This window comes from Oncorhynchus gorbuscha, linkage group LG03 (assembly GCF_021184085.1).
Source record: "Oncorhynchus gorbuscha isolate QuinsamMale2020 ecotype Even-year linkage group LG03, OgorEven_v1.0, whole genome shotgun sequence".
NCBI lineage: Eukaryota > Metazoa > Chordata > Actinopteri > Salmoniformes > Salmonidae > Oncorhynchus > Oncorhynchus gorbuscha.
Window position 1 is genome coordinate 56,727,580 of NC_060175.1, and position 14,209 is coordinate 56,741,788.

The following is a 14,209-nucleotide window of genomic DNA, read 5'->3' on the forward strand; positions in this document are numbered from 1 at the left end:
TAGTGATTGTTAACGGAGCGGAGCAATATTGCCTGTTATTCCTATGACTGAGGGATTGACAGATAGCATTTTAATCATATTAATGAAATTGGAGCCTATTCCCATATATTCCAAGACAGATAGAATGATCATATCTCTGGTCTATCAAAAGCTTTTTCTACATCGTGAGATAAATAAGCAAAAAAATATGATTTTGGGAGTATATTAATCGGAGAGGATATGGTGGAGAGCCTTGGTTGCATGTGGATTGTAGTTGGTCGTATTAGGCATTCATGTCTGTCCCAATAACCAGATGGAATTCTGTTAATTCTAAGAATATGCTGTACAGAGAATCAAAAAAATGTAATAGAACATTATGAATTTGGAGCATACACATTAAAGCTGCAATATGTAACTTTTTGGGCAACCCAACCAAATTGGGTTATGTGTTATGTGTTATGTGTTATGGATATGTAATTATCATTGAAAGCAAGTCTATGAAGCAGTAGATCCGTTCTATGTGCACTATTTCTATGCTTGCAGTGCTTCATTTTGCATCTTTTACTTTCGATTTTGTACACCAGCTTCAAACAGCTGAAAGTACAAAATCTTTGGTTATGGAAAATATATTTCACGGCGGTTTAGATGATACGATGATTCTCTGCACTTTACTGCTTGTTTTGTGACATAAACTAAAATTAGGCAAACTATTTGAATTTTAGCAACCAGGAAATGGTGGAGCGATTTCTGCTTAGTGTATCTTTAATAAAGGCAATATTTTTTCCCATTATGGATACATTTAAGGAAAGTGATTCTGCCTTCTGTGTCTTCATCTTTACTCAAGATGGTGATTTTGAGTTTTGTATGTATCATAATGGTTATACCTTTTTGGGTGGCTGATATAAAAGCAGCCAGTTTATAGAAATAGTTCTCTATTCTATGTGCGTCCTTTTGGAACAGGTGTGTTTCTTGGAGCACTGCTATATCAATATGGTATCTTGCTCTTATCAAGACAGCCTGAACATTTGATGGGACTATGGCTTTTCAAATTCGAAGAGAGAATAGGTAGCGTTGCCATTGTTTAAAAAAAAAGAAGAAGAATGTATTACTAACAATATTTAATAAGCCCATGAATGCGAAACAAGACCCTCCCAGGGTTAATTTGATCCAGTTTGCTACAGCAGGAAAACAATAATGCTTCAACATTAAATGCAAATTATTATTTGGATTATAATTGGTCATGATCATTGGCTCTGATCAGGCCCTACACCCAAACAAGGGCACTGCGTTCATCCACCTCTGGCCTGCTCGCCTCCCTACCACTGAGGAAGTACAGCTCCCGCTCAGCCCAGTCAAAACTGTTCGCTGCTCTGGCCCCCCAATGGTGGAACAAACTCCCTCACGACGCCAGGACAGCGGAGTCAATCACCACCTTCCGGAGACACCTGAAACCCCACCTCTTTAAGGAATACCTAGGATAGGATAAGTAATCCCTCTCACCCCCCACCTTTAAGATTTAGATGCACTATTGTAAAGTGACTGTTCCACTGGATGTCATAAGGTGAATGCACCAATTTGTAAGTCGCTCTGGATAAGAGCGTCTGCTAAATGACTTAAATGTAAATGTAAATGTCATTTTTGTAGGGGTCTGAAATTTCAAAATGGAACTTACAAACTTCAGAAGCCTTTTTAAGCCTCAAATACACTACAAGTTTTACATTTCCTGCAAATGGAGCAAAAGTTCTGCTGCTACAGGGTGATCAAAATAAGAGCCTACATTTGTATTTGCATAATTTTAATGTCTTTCAGGTGTCATAGACTTGAATGGGAAAAATTCTGGTCATTTGCAGTGTTCAGCTGTTTAAACTAGAAACGCCATTCAAACTTTAAATTGAGCAGACTGGTCTGAAAGAGCGTATTTGATAACATTTTGAACACTAACCATGTACAATTTGCATAAAAGCTCCATAGCTTTCAAAGGGAAAATGGGGATAAACCACTGCTCTTCATCTGTTTCAGCTGCAAACACCACCCCAATGCTGACATGTACAGACTGACTCAACTTAAGTAGCTTCAACAGCTTTAAGCTACCATTCCTACTTTATAAATTGTGTCCCTATTCATTTCAATGGTGGAATGTAGGCTTGAACATTCTAAACTAAAATCACTGCCACAAAACCTTCAGAATGTTCAAACAACTAAAATATTTGAGAGCTTAAAAACACATGTATATGGCTTATGATGATACTCACGTTAGCCTACTAAACTAGCCCACTATAACCCACTATAATAACTCCACACCTACAAGCCAGTCCAAACTAGGTCACTATAACTGTTTACTATAACTGTGTTGATGTTTACATTGGTCCAATTGATCCACGCTCTGTCTGTTTATGAATGCAGCGATCATAAGCATCGTATAATCTCTCTGAGAGTAACTGCTGTTAATTAGACCTACGGCACTGCTACATGTTTGTCTGTTCAGGATAGTCTACTGTATCAGCTTCAGGCCAAACTGTAACAATGATATCATCAGTCAAACACAGTCATTCTAGAGCTAGCTACAATGCTACTGTATAATCCTACGGAGACAACTGCTACGGGTTCGCTGTGGAACTATCTGTTCATTACTACCATTTGTAGACCACACCCCCCTAGTTTTGCTCTTGGCTGTCTTGCAGTTTCACTGTCAGCATTATGAGGGGCCCAGCTGGAGAGAAGTGTGTTTGCGTGCGTGTGTGCGCGCGCTCATCCATGTCTGTATCAAACTCCATCTTTATATATCTCAGCATTAGTTGATTTTGGAACTTTATTGTGGAGCTTTATTTGCCTAATATACAGTATATTGTATACTTTGAAAAATAATTAACCAAAGTGGTTCTTGCCAGCCAGGAATAACATTCTGGAAATGAGCAGCATCATTTATGCTTCAGCTCTTTTTTCTCTCTCTGTTTTGCTAGCAGCCCCTGCTGACATAATGTGGCCATTTTAGGACTTGTGCACAATACAAAATGCTTGCCCTGCATGCTCTTATCACAGAGATAGAAACACTCTTGCTTGTCAAGTACATCAGCAAGGAACATAATCAGAGGGGCTGAATTTAACAATCTTGTGTGTGTGTGTGTGTGTGTGTGTGTGTGTGTGTGTGTGTGTGTGTGTGTGTGTGTGTGTGTGTGTGTGTGTGTGTGTGTGTGTGTGTGTGTGTGTGTGTGTGTGTGTGTGTGTGTGTGTGTGTGTGTGTGTGTGTGTGTGTGTGTGTGTGTGTGTGTGATTGCATCCCATTCCTGCATGTGTGTGTGTTTGTGCAATATGTGTGAGAGAGAGAGAGAGACATAAGGAGACAGAGTGGAGTGGAGAGAAGCAATCGGCAGACTCCTTTTGCCTGTGTGCTCTCTAGCTTCATATTTCTATGTTAAACCCCTGCATTGCAGTGCTGCCTGCAGGTGCTGGAGAGGATGCCGTCTTTTCCCTGTCCTCTTTGCAGTCACAGCAGAGGGGAGTGAAACGTGGCCCAAATAACATTGACAACTACAAGCACCCTGTACTACTCACGCAACTCAGCACCACCACACATTGCCACTACGGATTGGGTTTATTATATGTCCCTTTGATTTTGGTTGGTTGTTATCTTGTCTTAGCTCAGCAGTCCCCAGGGCATAACCGAACCGCTCATGCGGAGATGAAACATTGGTTTCGGGTCCAGGTTGACTGAGTTTCTCTTACAGATATATGCAGGGCATTTGGTTTGGTTTGGAGGAGCAGGAGAGAATGAGGGCCGGGGCCAAGGGAGGGGAGGCGGGCGTACTGCAGAGGGGGGAGGGGAAACCTTGTGGATAAATAATTCACGAGCTCCAGACCACTGTTATGCTTCCTGGGTTGCCGCGGCAGCTGCACTTTGACCTAGCAGAATTTCATGTCAAATGGCACCATCATACTAGAGCTGCTGAGTCGATAATGATGACTGGTTGAATCTGGTTGGTTGCCGTTATCTGTATGTACTGTAGTGCAATCTTACACCGTATTCACAACATCACTCTGACTTCATCTTACAGGCATACTGTATTTGTTGTTTGATGTTGATTGGTAACATCAGGTAATCTATATGAGGTTAATTATTATAATGGGGTTAGTGTATTCTTTGAACAGCCCATGAACAATCTGCTCCAAAATATTGCATTCTTCAATAAAGCTTATGTGCCTTCATTAGCAGCGGTGTTGTTTGCAACAATCTGAAGAACATACTAACTCACCCACTACCATGTACACTCTTAGAGAAGGAGGTGCTAGCTAGAACCTAAAAGTGTTATTCGGCTGTCCCAACAGGAGAACCCTTTAAATAACCCTTATTGGTTCCAGGCTATAACCCTTTTGGGTTCCATGTAGAACAGCCGAAGAACCCTTGTGCAACCCTTTTTTCTAAGAGTGTACTGGATCATGGTTGACGCATGTCTGCTGTAAAATCTTCAGTCATGACTCATGATTGAACTGCCCTCTTCTTTATGAGCAAGGTCCTTTATATTGATCCAGTTTTGATTTATGTAACATACATGCTATATACCCCCATTCTCTCTCTAGATCTATTGGTCTGTTTGAACAGAGGATCATAATCCATCCACCACAAACTTTAGACAAGTGACATCTAAAAAGCCTCCTCAGCCATTTCTCTGCATTTGGGTTTCCTCATGGAGTTTTCATTCAATGGGGTTTTCAGTACATGTATCTAAAGTCATCCCTTTAAATATTGTGTACCTTTAGTTTGAATTTTCTTGACAGACTATAACATATAGAGAGAACAGGTTCAGAATTTAAAGGGTTGGGATCAATTAAGGAAAGCCATCAAAATATAGGCCTATGCACATCTCAGTTTCAGCACCAATTAGTAGATATTTTTTAAAATCTTATCTTGTAGATTATTTAGGGTTAGCAACGTATTTATTTAGCAACGTAACCTACTTCATAAAAAATAGGTTTAGAGAGTCTTTACACACAATATTTGGGTGAATCAAAAAATACAGTGGTATGATTCATCTTGAAAGTTGCCATACAGTTGTTCAATTACAGATATATGATATATTTGAGCCAGTTTACTACAGCAGGAAAATAATCCTGCAGAAACAGGAAATGTGGATTATAATGAATGGACATTTGTGACTGACCGGCTTGATTCGGTCTTATGTAGCAACATTTGTAATGGTGTTTTTTACATTGGAGAAAAGTAGAGACTCAGAGCTAGAAAATGGTATCATACACTACTACAGTTGTGGAATAATGGGAAAGTAATTCTGCTTTGAAAGTTCTTTGTAAACCTTCTGGAGAGCTCTTCTTTGTTTACACCCATTAAGCATTGTTCACACCTTCTTAAGCCTTAGCCCCACTTATCTCTTCAAGGAGTCACATGTGAGGCCATGTACTAAACCAAAGACTTCCATCCTTAAGGCTGGGTTATACTACGAGGCTGGGTTATACTACGTCTATCGACATTTGTCCCAGAGACGTCATGAACATTCTATTGCCGTCCGACATCAACCTTGTCATTGTTGTTATGAAAAAGGATAAACACAAAAACTACAGGCTGTATGACATCAGCAGGCTCGTGGTCCAAAATACCATAACTGGTGTATTTTAACACTAATAAACCCACCTGTTAAAAATTATGAATTTAAATCACATCAAATGTGATTTGTAACATGTGCCGAATACAACAGACCTTACTGTGAAATGCTTACTTACCAACAATGCAGTTTTAAGAAAAAGAAGTGTTAAGTAAAAAATAGATTTATAAAAATGTGTTAAAGAGCAGCAGTAAAATAACTGTAGTGAGGCTATATACAGGGGGTACAAGTACAGAGTCAACGTGTGGGAGCACAGGTTAGTCGAGGTAATTGAGGTAATATGTACATAGGTAGAGTTAAAGTGACAATGCATAGATAATGAACAGAGAATAGCAGCAGTGTAAAAGGGAGGGGGGGGCAATGCAAATAGTCTAGGTAGCCATTTGATTAGCTGTTCAGGAGTCTTATGACTTGGGGGTGGAAGCTGTTAAAGAAGCCTCTCTGACCTAGACTTGGCCGTGCGGTAGTAGAGAGAACAGTCTATGACTGGAGTCTGGAGTCTTTGACCATTTTTAGGGCCTTCCTCTGACACCGCCTGGTATAGAGGTCCTGGATGGCAGGAAGCTTGGCTCCAGTGATGTACTGGGCCGTACGCATTACCCTCTGCAGTGCCTTGCGGTCAGAGGCCGAGCAGTTGCCATACCAGGCAGTGATGCAACCAGTCAGGATGCTCTCAGTGGTGCAGCTGTAGAACTCTTTGAGGATCTGAGGACCCATGCCAAATCTTTCCAGTCTCCTGAGGGGGAATATGTTTTGTTGTGCCCTCTTCACCATTGTCCAGGTGTGTTTGGACCATGATAGTTTGTTGGTGATGTGAACAAGAACCTCTCAACCTGCTCCACTACAGCCCCGTCGATGAGAATGAGTGTGCTCGGACCTCTTTTCCTGTAGTCCACTATCATCTCCTTTTTCTTGATCATGTTGAGGGAGAGGTTGTTATCCTCGCACCACATGGCCAGGTCTCTGACCTTCTCCCTATATGCTGTCTCATTGTTGTCGATGATCAGGCCTACCACTTTTTTGTGTCATCGGCAAACTCAATTATGGTGTTGGAGTCATGCCTAGTCATGCAGTCATGGGTGAACAGGGAGTACAGGAGGGGCCTGAGCCCACACACATGAGGATTTGTGGATCTGTTGGGGCGGTATGTGGGTCTAGGGTTTCTGGGATAATGGTGTTGATGTGAGCCATGACCAGCCATTCAAAGCACTTCCTGTCTATAGACGTGAGTGCTACGTGTCGGTAGTCATTTAGGCAGGTTACCTTACAGTTCTTAGGCACTATAATGGTCTGCTTGAAACATGTTGGTGTTCCAGTCTCGGTCAGGGGTAGGTTGAAATGTCAGTGAAGACACCTGCCAGTTGGTCATCACATGCTCGGAGTACACGTCCTGGTAATCCGTCTGGCCTTGTGAATGTTGACCTGTTTTAAGGTCTTACTCAGATTGACTATGGAGAGAGTGATCACACAGTTGTCCGGGCAAATGATTCTCTCAAGCATGTTTCAGTGCTGCTAGCCTCGAAGCGAGCATAGATGTAATTTAGCTCATCTGGTAGACTCGTGTCACTGGGCAGCTCACGGCTATGCTTCCCTTTGTAGGCTGTAATAATTTGCAAGCCGTTCCACATCCAACGAGCATCGGAGCCGGTGTAGTATGATTTAATCTTAATCTTGACGCTTTGCCTGTTTGATGATTCATCTGAGGGCGTAGCACGGATTTCTTATCAGCGTCAGGGTTAGAGTCCCACTCCTTGAAAAAGGCAGCTCTACCCTTTAGTTCAGTGCAGATGTTGCCTGTAATCCATGGCTTCTGGTTGGGGTATGTACCTCTGGTCAGCGTGGGGATGATGTAATATGTACTTAAGATGCACAATTAGATGCACTTATTGTAAATGGAAATTGGTCAAATCAGGTAACTAAAAGCATCTTTCTAACCAATGTTTTGATATGTTTCTAGCTTGTTAGCTAGCTACCTAATGTTAAGTTAGCTGGCTAGCCAGTTACGATAATGACCACATCATAAAGACCATACTTCAGCTCACTTGTCTTCATTATTACAGGAAAATAAACTCACACAAGATCATTATTGATCTTAAGCGAGCCAATTACAGAAAATAGATTACGGTTGTGAGTGTGACTAAGTAAAATCAGGACATTCTACCGGATAATTTAAAAACTTGAACACTGTCTGGCTGGCCTAACGTTATATCCTAATTTGACTTTGGTTTAGGTCATGTTCTTCACATTACCATCTTTGGTAAACGCATACTATATCTGATAAAATCAAACTTTATTTGTCACTTGCACAGGATACATAAGGTGTAGTGAAATAGTTACTTGCATAGTGGAGTCTTTTGTTTAGACATGTAACTAGCTAGCTAGCTAAACAACAAACCATAATCCCAACTCATAACGTTAGTACCCTACATGAATCCGCAGGTAGCTAACCAACCAGGTTCAATGTTAGCTAGCTAGATAACATTAGGCTACAACGAGCAATGCAAAAGGCTCTGAGATACAAATAATATTACCACACAGATCATACACATAACGTTAGCTTGCGAGCAAGCAAGTTAACGTTAGCTAGCTAGCAAACAGTACGCTTTAACTTGAAATCAAATCAAATCAAATAAGATTTTATTGGTCACATACACATGGTTAGCAGATGTTATTGCAAGTGTAGTGAAATGCTTGTGCTTCTAGTTCTGACAGTGCAGCAATATCTAACAAGTAATATCTAACATTTCCACAACAACTACCTAATACACACACATCTAAGTAAAGGAATGGAATAAGAATGTATAAATATATGGATGAGTAATGTCAGCAGCATAGGCTAAGATGCAATAGATAGTATAGATTACAGTATATACATATGAGATGAGTAATACAAGATATGTAAACATTGTTAAAGTGGAATTATTAAAGTGACTAGTGTTCCAATTATTAAAGTGGCCAATGATTTCAAGTCTGCATATAGGCATCAGCTTCTCTGTGCTAGTGATGGCTGTTTAACAGTCTGATGGCCTTGAGATAGAAGCTGTTTTTCAGTCTCTCGGTCCCAGCTTTGATGCACCTGTACTGACCTTGCCTTTCTGGATGATTGATTGGAGTGAACAGGCAGTGGCTCAGTGATTGTGACATCGGGTGCTGTAGGTGTCCTGGAGGACATGTAGTTTGCCCCCGATGATGCATTGGGCAGACCGCACCACCCTCTGGAGAGTCCTGCAGTTGTGGGTGGTGCAATTGCTGTACCAGGCAGTGATACAGCCCAGCAGGATGTTCTTAATTGTGCATCTGTAAAAGTTTGTAAGGGTTTTAGGTGACAAGCCAAATTTCTTTAGCCTCCTGAGTCCACCATCATCTCCATTGTTTTGTTGACGTTGACTGAGAGGTTATTTTCCTGACACCACACTCCGAGAGCCCTCACCTGAAAACAACTTTCTGACAAAATTAGAAACATATAATATCTGAAATTATTTCTAGCTAGACTTAGATGTACGCTTCTCACTCTCTGTCACAGATGCCATGGTTGTCCTTAGTTTGAAGATGCAATCTGGAGACCGGTGTTTTATTCAACAGCCTTCTGTGTGTTCTCTTTTCTACTCCCTCTGCGTATTTGCAAACGCCCAAATTTTCTCCATCTCCATAGCTATCATAGTCTAATTCCACCGGCCATTCCACTGATTCCAAAACTCGGTCCTCAAGAAAGTGGAGAGCAAAACATGTCTTTTGGCTGCATCTCATCTGGCTGTGATTGGGAGTCTCATCAGGCGGCACACAATTGGCCCAGTGTTGTCTGGGGGAGGCCGTCATTGTAAATAAGAATCTGTTCTTTACTGACTTGATTAATTAAATAAATAAAATACATTAGAAAGGATTGCCTACACATACTGACCAGCTCATGTTATAGACAGAAGCGTGCTACATGGCATACCAATCCAAACGCATGTCCAGCCCATCCATTATCTCAGCCAATCATGGCTAGCGGGAAGGTTCCTCGCTTTTTCCGTGGCATAACCAACTAGGCTCGAAATTGAACAATTTTATTCATATTTACATGGCATACATACATTATATTAAGGCACATGAAAATTCTAATGTTCCAGAAGGCATTTGTGCCAAACAACTGATTTAGATATATATTTTTTAAAGTTTACGTTCAATTGCCTCATGTGGAGTAGTAACACGTGAACATACACCTAGTTTCCTGAAACAAGTCACATTTGTGTTAGGGTTGTTTGATTTTTCATAAGGGAAAATTAAGTCTGAAATTCCTAATTGGAAATTAAGCCTCAAATACATTACAAGTTAAACATCTGATCAAATTACGATCTGACATCTCTAAATATTGGAAGGGGAGAAAACTCTAACAGTAAGTGTTGACCAATAGTCCTATAAATTTACCCTAATCCTCACCGTTCATGTAACTGATACGACAACGGTCCCGTCGGGCTCCAGGTTTAAACTGCCAGGCTGAAACCTGGAGCCTGATTCCATGATGATTCCATGAAGTGGGCTACAAGTCCAAAATTATTGAACAACTTGTAATACGTTAAATGTGATCCACTATTGCTAGTGACCCTCAGGATCAACCACACGGACATGACAGAGGAAAGAAAGGGAAACTAACGATGTAATGGAATGATGCCAAATATAGGCCTAACATTTAACGGAACTAACACTTAAGTGACAGTTAAGAATGTGTGTGAGTATTACCGACGTTAGCTACCGATAGTGCCAAATATTTAACATGATACAAATAATTTAAAAAAAAGGCTGTTTAAAAAAAACATTCTTGAACGCACAAAAGGTACGTTTGGCCCGACTGTCACTGCACAGATTTGGCTTGTCATCTCATTTGGCTCGTGTCTCCACGATTCATCCCTGCAAAATATAAGGCCATGCAATTTAAATTCTGCATAACAGCACTTCATTGTGGGAAAGGGGCACACACAGCCTACCTGTCATGTTGATATGTTTCAGTTTGCTGCCATGTGACTGGGTTCACATTTGTCTCCAACCACCATAAGGTAAAATAGATCTAAAACAGTTACTATATATATTTACAATCCCCTTATCCAAACTGATTTACTAATTGACCTACCGTAGCTCTTATCAATAGCCCTTATCAATTTGTAAATGACAGTGAATGGAGAATGGGGGAAAAAATCCACTTGAACCGACAGGTTGCTCGACCTTATTCATCACTTCTTCAAGTGTAAAGTTGACAAAATTATGAGGAAATTAAATCAAGGTCAGAATGCGACGTGTCTGTAGATACACCTCCTTCTCACGTCTATTTATTTGATCTCTGTCCCAAATGTGTACCTTGCTGGTGCTGGCTCGGAATACGAGTACAGAAGAAGGGCACAAAAAGGTCATAAAGTTCCATTTACACTTTCCTAACTCTAGTCTGAATTCCCTCCAGGGCAATTCAATGTGTGCAGGACTAGAACAAGGTGATAAAACAGGTTGTTAGATAAAACTATCCCGAGTGGACACTATGGTCTAATTAGCTTCTGAAAAAAATTGCTTGCATTTAATATGATATTTTCCTGCTGTTATCACAAAGACAATACTTTTGTCTTTCCCAACGGACTAGTTTATGGAACACCATTATCCCAGAAACCGTAGACCCACTCCAATTTGCATACCGCCCAAACAGGTCCACATATGATGCAATCTTTTTTGCAGTCGACACTGCTCTTTCTCACCTGGGAAAAAGGAAAACCTATGTGAGAATGCTATTCATTGACTGCAGCTCAGCTTTCAACAACATAGTTAAATGCTTATCACTAAGCTACGGACCCTGGAACTGAACACCTCCCTCTGGATCCTGAATTTCATGAGGGGCCACCCCCAGGTGGTAAGTGTAGGGAACAACATATCTGCCACGCTGATCCTCAACACAGGGGCCCCTCAGGGATGCGTGCTCAGTCCCCTCCTGTACTCCCTGTTCACTCATGACTGCATGGCCAGTCCCGACTCCAGCAGAAGGCCTGCCACGGATTCGCCTCTTCACTGTTGATGTTGAGACTGGTGTTTTGTGGGTACTGTTTAATGAAGCTGCCTCCCAATCCTCTTTCTATTCTGGTTAGGGCCAGTTTGCACTGTTCTGTAAAAGGAGTAATACACATCGTTGCACGATATATTCAGTTTCTTGGCAATTTCTCGCATGGAATAGCCTTCATTTCTCAGAACAAGAATAGACTGACGAGTTTCAGAAGAAAAATCTTTGTTTCTGTTCATTTTGAGCCTGTAATTGAACCCACAAATGCTGATGCTCTAGATACTCAACTAGTTTAAAGAAGGCCTGTTTTATTGCCTCTTTAATCAGCACAACAGTTTTCAATTATGCTAATATAATTGCAAAAGGGTTTTCTTATGATCAATTAGCCTTTTAAAATGATGAACTTGGATTAGCTAACACAACGTGCCATTGGAACACAGGAGTGATGGTTGCTGGTAATGGGCCTCTGTACGCCTATGTACTATAGATATTCCATAAATAAATAAGCCGTTTCCAGCTACAATAGTCATTTACAACATGAACAATATCTATGCTGTATTTCTGATTAATTTGATGTTATTTTAATGGACAAAAAATGGCTATTCTTTCAAAAACAATGACATGTCTAAGTGACCCCCCCCCAAAATTAATTATTTGTTACTTTTATTTTCTATTTTCTATTTTTTACTTATCAATTTTTTTTTTACTCCTAAAGCATTGTTGGTTAAGGGCTTGTAAGTAAGCATTTCACTGTAAGGTCTACAGCTGTTGTATTCGGCGCATGTGACAAATATCATTTGATTTGATTTGACAGCATTCAGGTCCCTGAGGACTGGAGTTGCTCATCCCTTGTCTAGACATTGGGCTATTTGAAGGCAATACATTCTTGACAAGGGTCTAAATGAAACTGTTCATGGTAAGGAGAGAATCCTGTAACTTGCTTCACATTTCAAATGATGTGCCGCAATCGGTGTTAAATGTTTCCTGCTCTAATGGATTGGGATTAAGATAGGACAGTAAGATAGGAAACTGAACTGATCCTAGATCTGTATTAAACATTTCGCCGTCTAATGGATTGGGTTTAAGACAGGAGAGTAAAACTGTTCCTAGACCTGTGTTAAACACATCCCCTCTAACGGATCACGAACTGGATCCTAGAACTGTGCCTATGGCCAACTTTTACCCAGAGCCTGGCTGAGGCCTGATTTCCTCCCCTCCTCCCCAAAGTGTGCGCTCCATCTCATCGATTTAAAAGGAATAGACTAGTGTTAAGGGAACTCCCTCCCTCGAAATAGGGTTTACCAAACTCGGTCCTGGGGCCCTCCCTGGGTGCAAAATTCATTTTTTCTTCTTCTACCCCTACACAGCTGATTCAAATAACCAACTCATCGTCAAGCTTTGATTATTTGAATCAGCTGTGCAGTGCTAGGGCAAAAACACAATCCAATGCTTCTAAATACATGAGGAGGGGGGGGGGGGGTAAGTGGGTAGGGAGTGAGGGTAGGGAGGTGAAGAGGAGTAAGGAAGGTTTAGTGAATCGGAACGCAGCACAACAACAACTCATTACTTCTTCCAGCCAAGGCCATAACCGACCATGCACAGTGCAGATTAACATAAAGTGATGCAGCGTGAGCTGTGAGTTAACTACTGCCCCCATCTGGTGAAATGGAGTCATAACACGCTGAAACATAGCAGCGGCATAGCAGTGCGCGCTAAGTGGCCTGGCTTTCACCAGCTGTTCAATTCCACACTAACGCGGATGGAGCCAAGGTATTCTTCCAGGAGGCGCCTTGTGAGAGTTCTGGAAATGAGCAGAAATAGGATTCTTCCACCAAGAAGTCCTCACTGGAATTCTGATGGAGGATTTGACTCAAACGAGAGGGGATGAGAGTGCAAGAAAATGGCAACATCTGTTGCTGTTATGTTGCCACTTTGCCACTTTGTTGTACAAATGAAAGGACACAATATGTTGGAATGGTTATTTCAGCTGGAGTTAAATGGATGAGTGGATGAGGTATGCAAAACTGCCTCGTGTTACAAAACAAAACAACATGTAATTCACCATCAGTTTAAGCGCAATCTTGACTCACATACTGTAGGGCAGACTTACTTACTACTATTCTTGTCATGTACTGTGGGGACAATAACTTCAAGGTGCATTTAAATAACTTGAGAGTTCAAAGTTAAGGTAACATGTTTACAATATCATTACCTTTACAGCCACAGAAACATGAAACAATAAAAGGTTTGCTACTTTGAAGAATCTGAAATAGAAAATATACTTTGATTTGTTTAATCACTTTTTTGGTTACTACATGATTACATATGTGTTATTTCTTTACTTCGGTAGCTCAGTTGGTAGAGCATGGCGCTTGTAACGCCAGGGTAGTGGGTTCGATCCCCGGGACCACCCATACGTAGAATGTATGCACACATGACTGTAAGTCGCTTTGGATAAAAGCGTCTGCTAAATGGCATATATATTCTGCTAAATGGCATATATATTTCATAATTTTGATGTCTTTACTATTATTCTACAATGTAGAAAATAGTAAAAAAATAAAGAAAACCCTGGAATGAGTAGGTGTGTCCAAACTTTTGACTG

General features: G+C 40.9%; 1 protein-coding gene across 2 annotated transcripts in view; it reads left to right on the plus strand.

Annotated features, from left to right (window-relative positions):
- LOC124031610 (synaptotagmin-2-like) overlaps nucleotides 1–14,209 on the plus strand; it is an 84,916-nt gene that overhangs the window by 31,664 nt on the left and 39,043 nt on the right. The window lies entirely within an intron of this gene.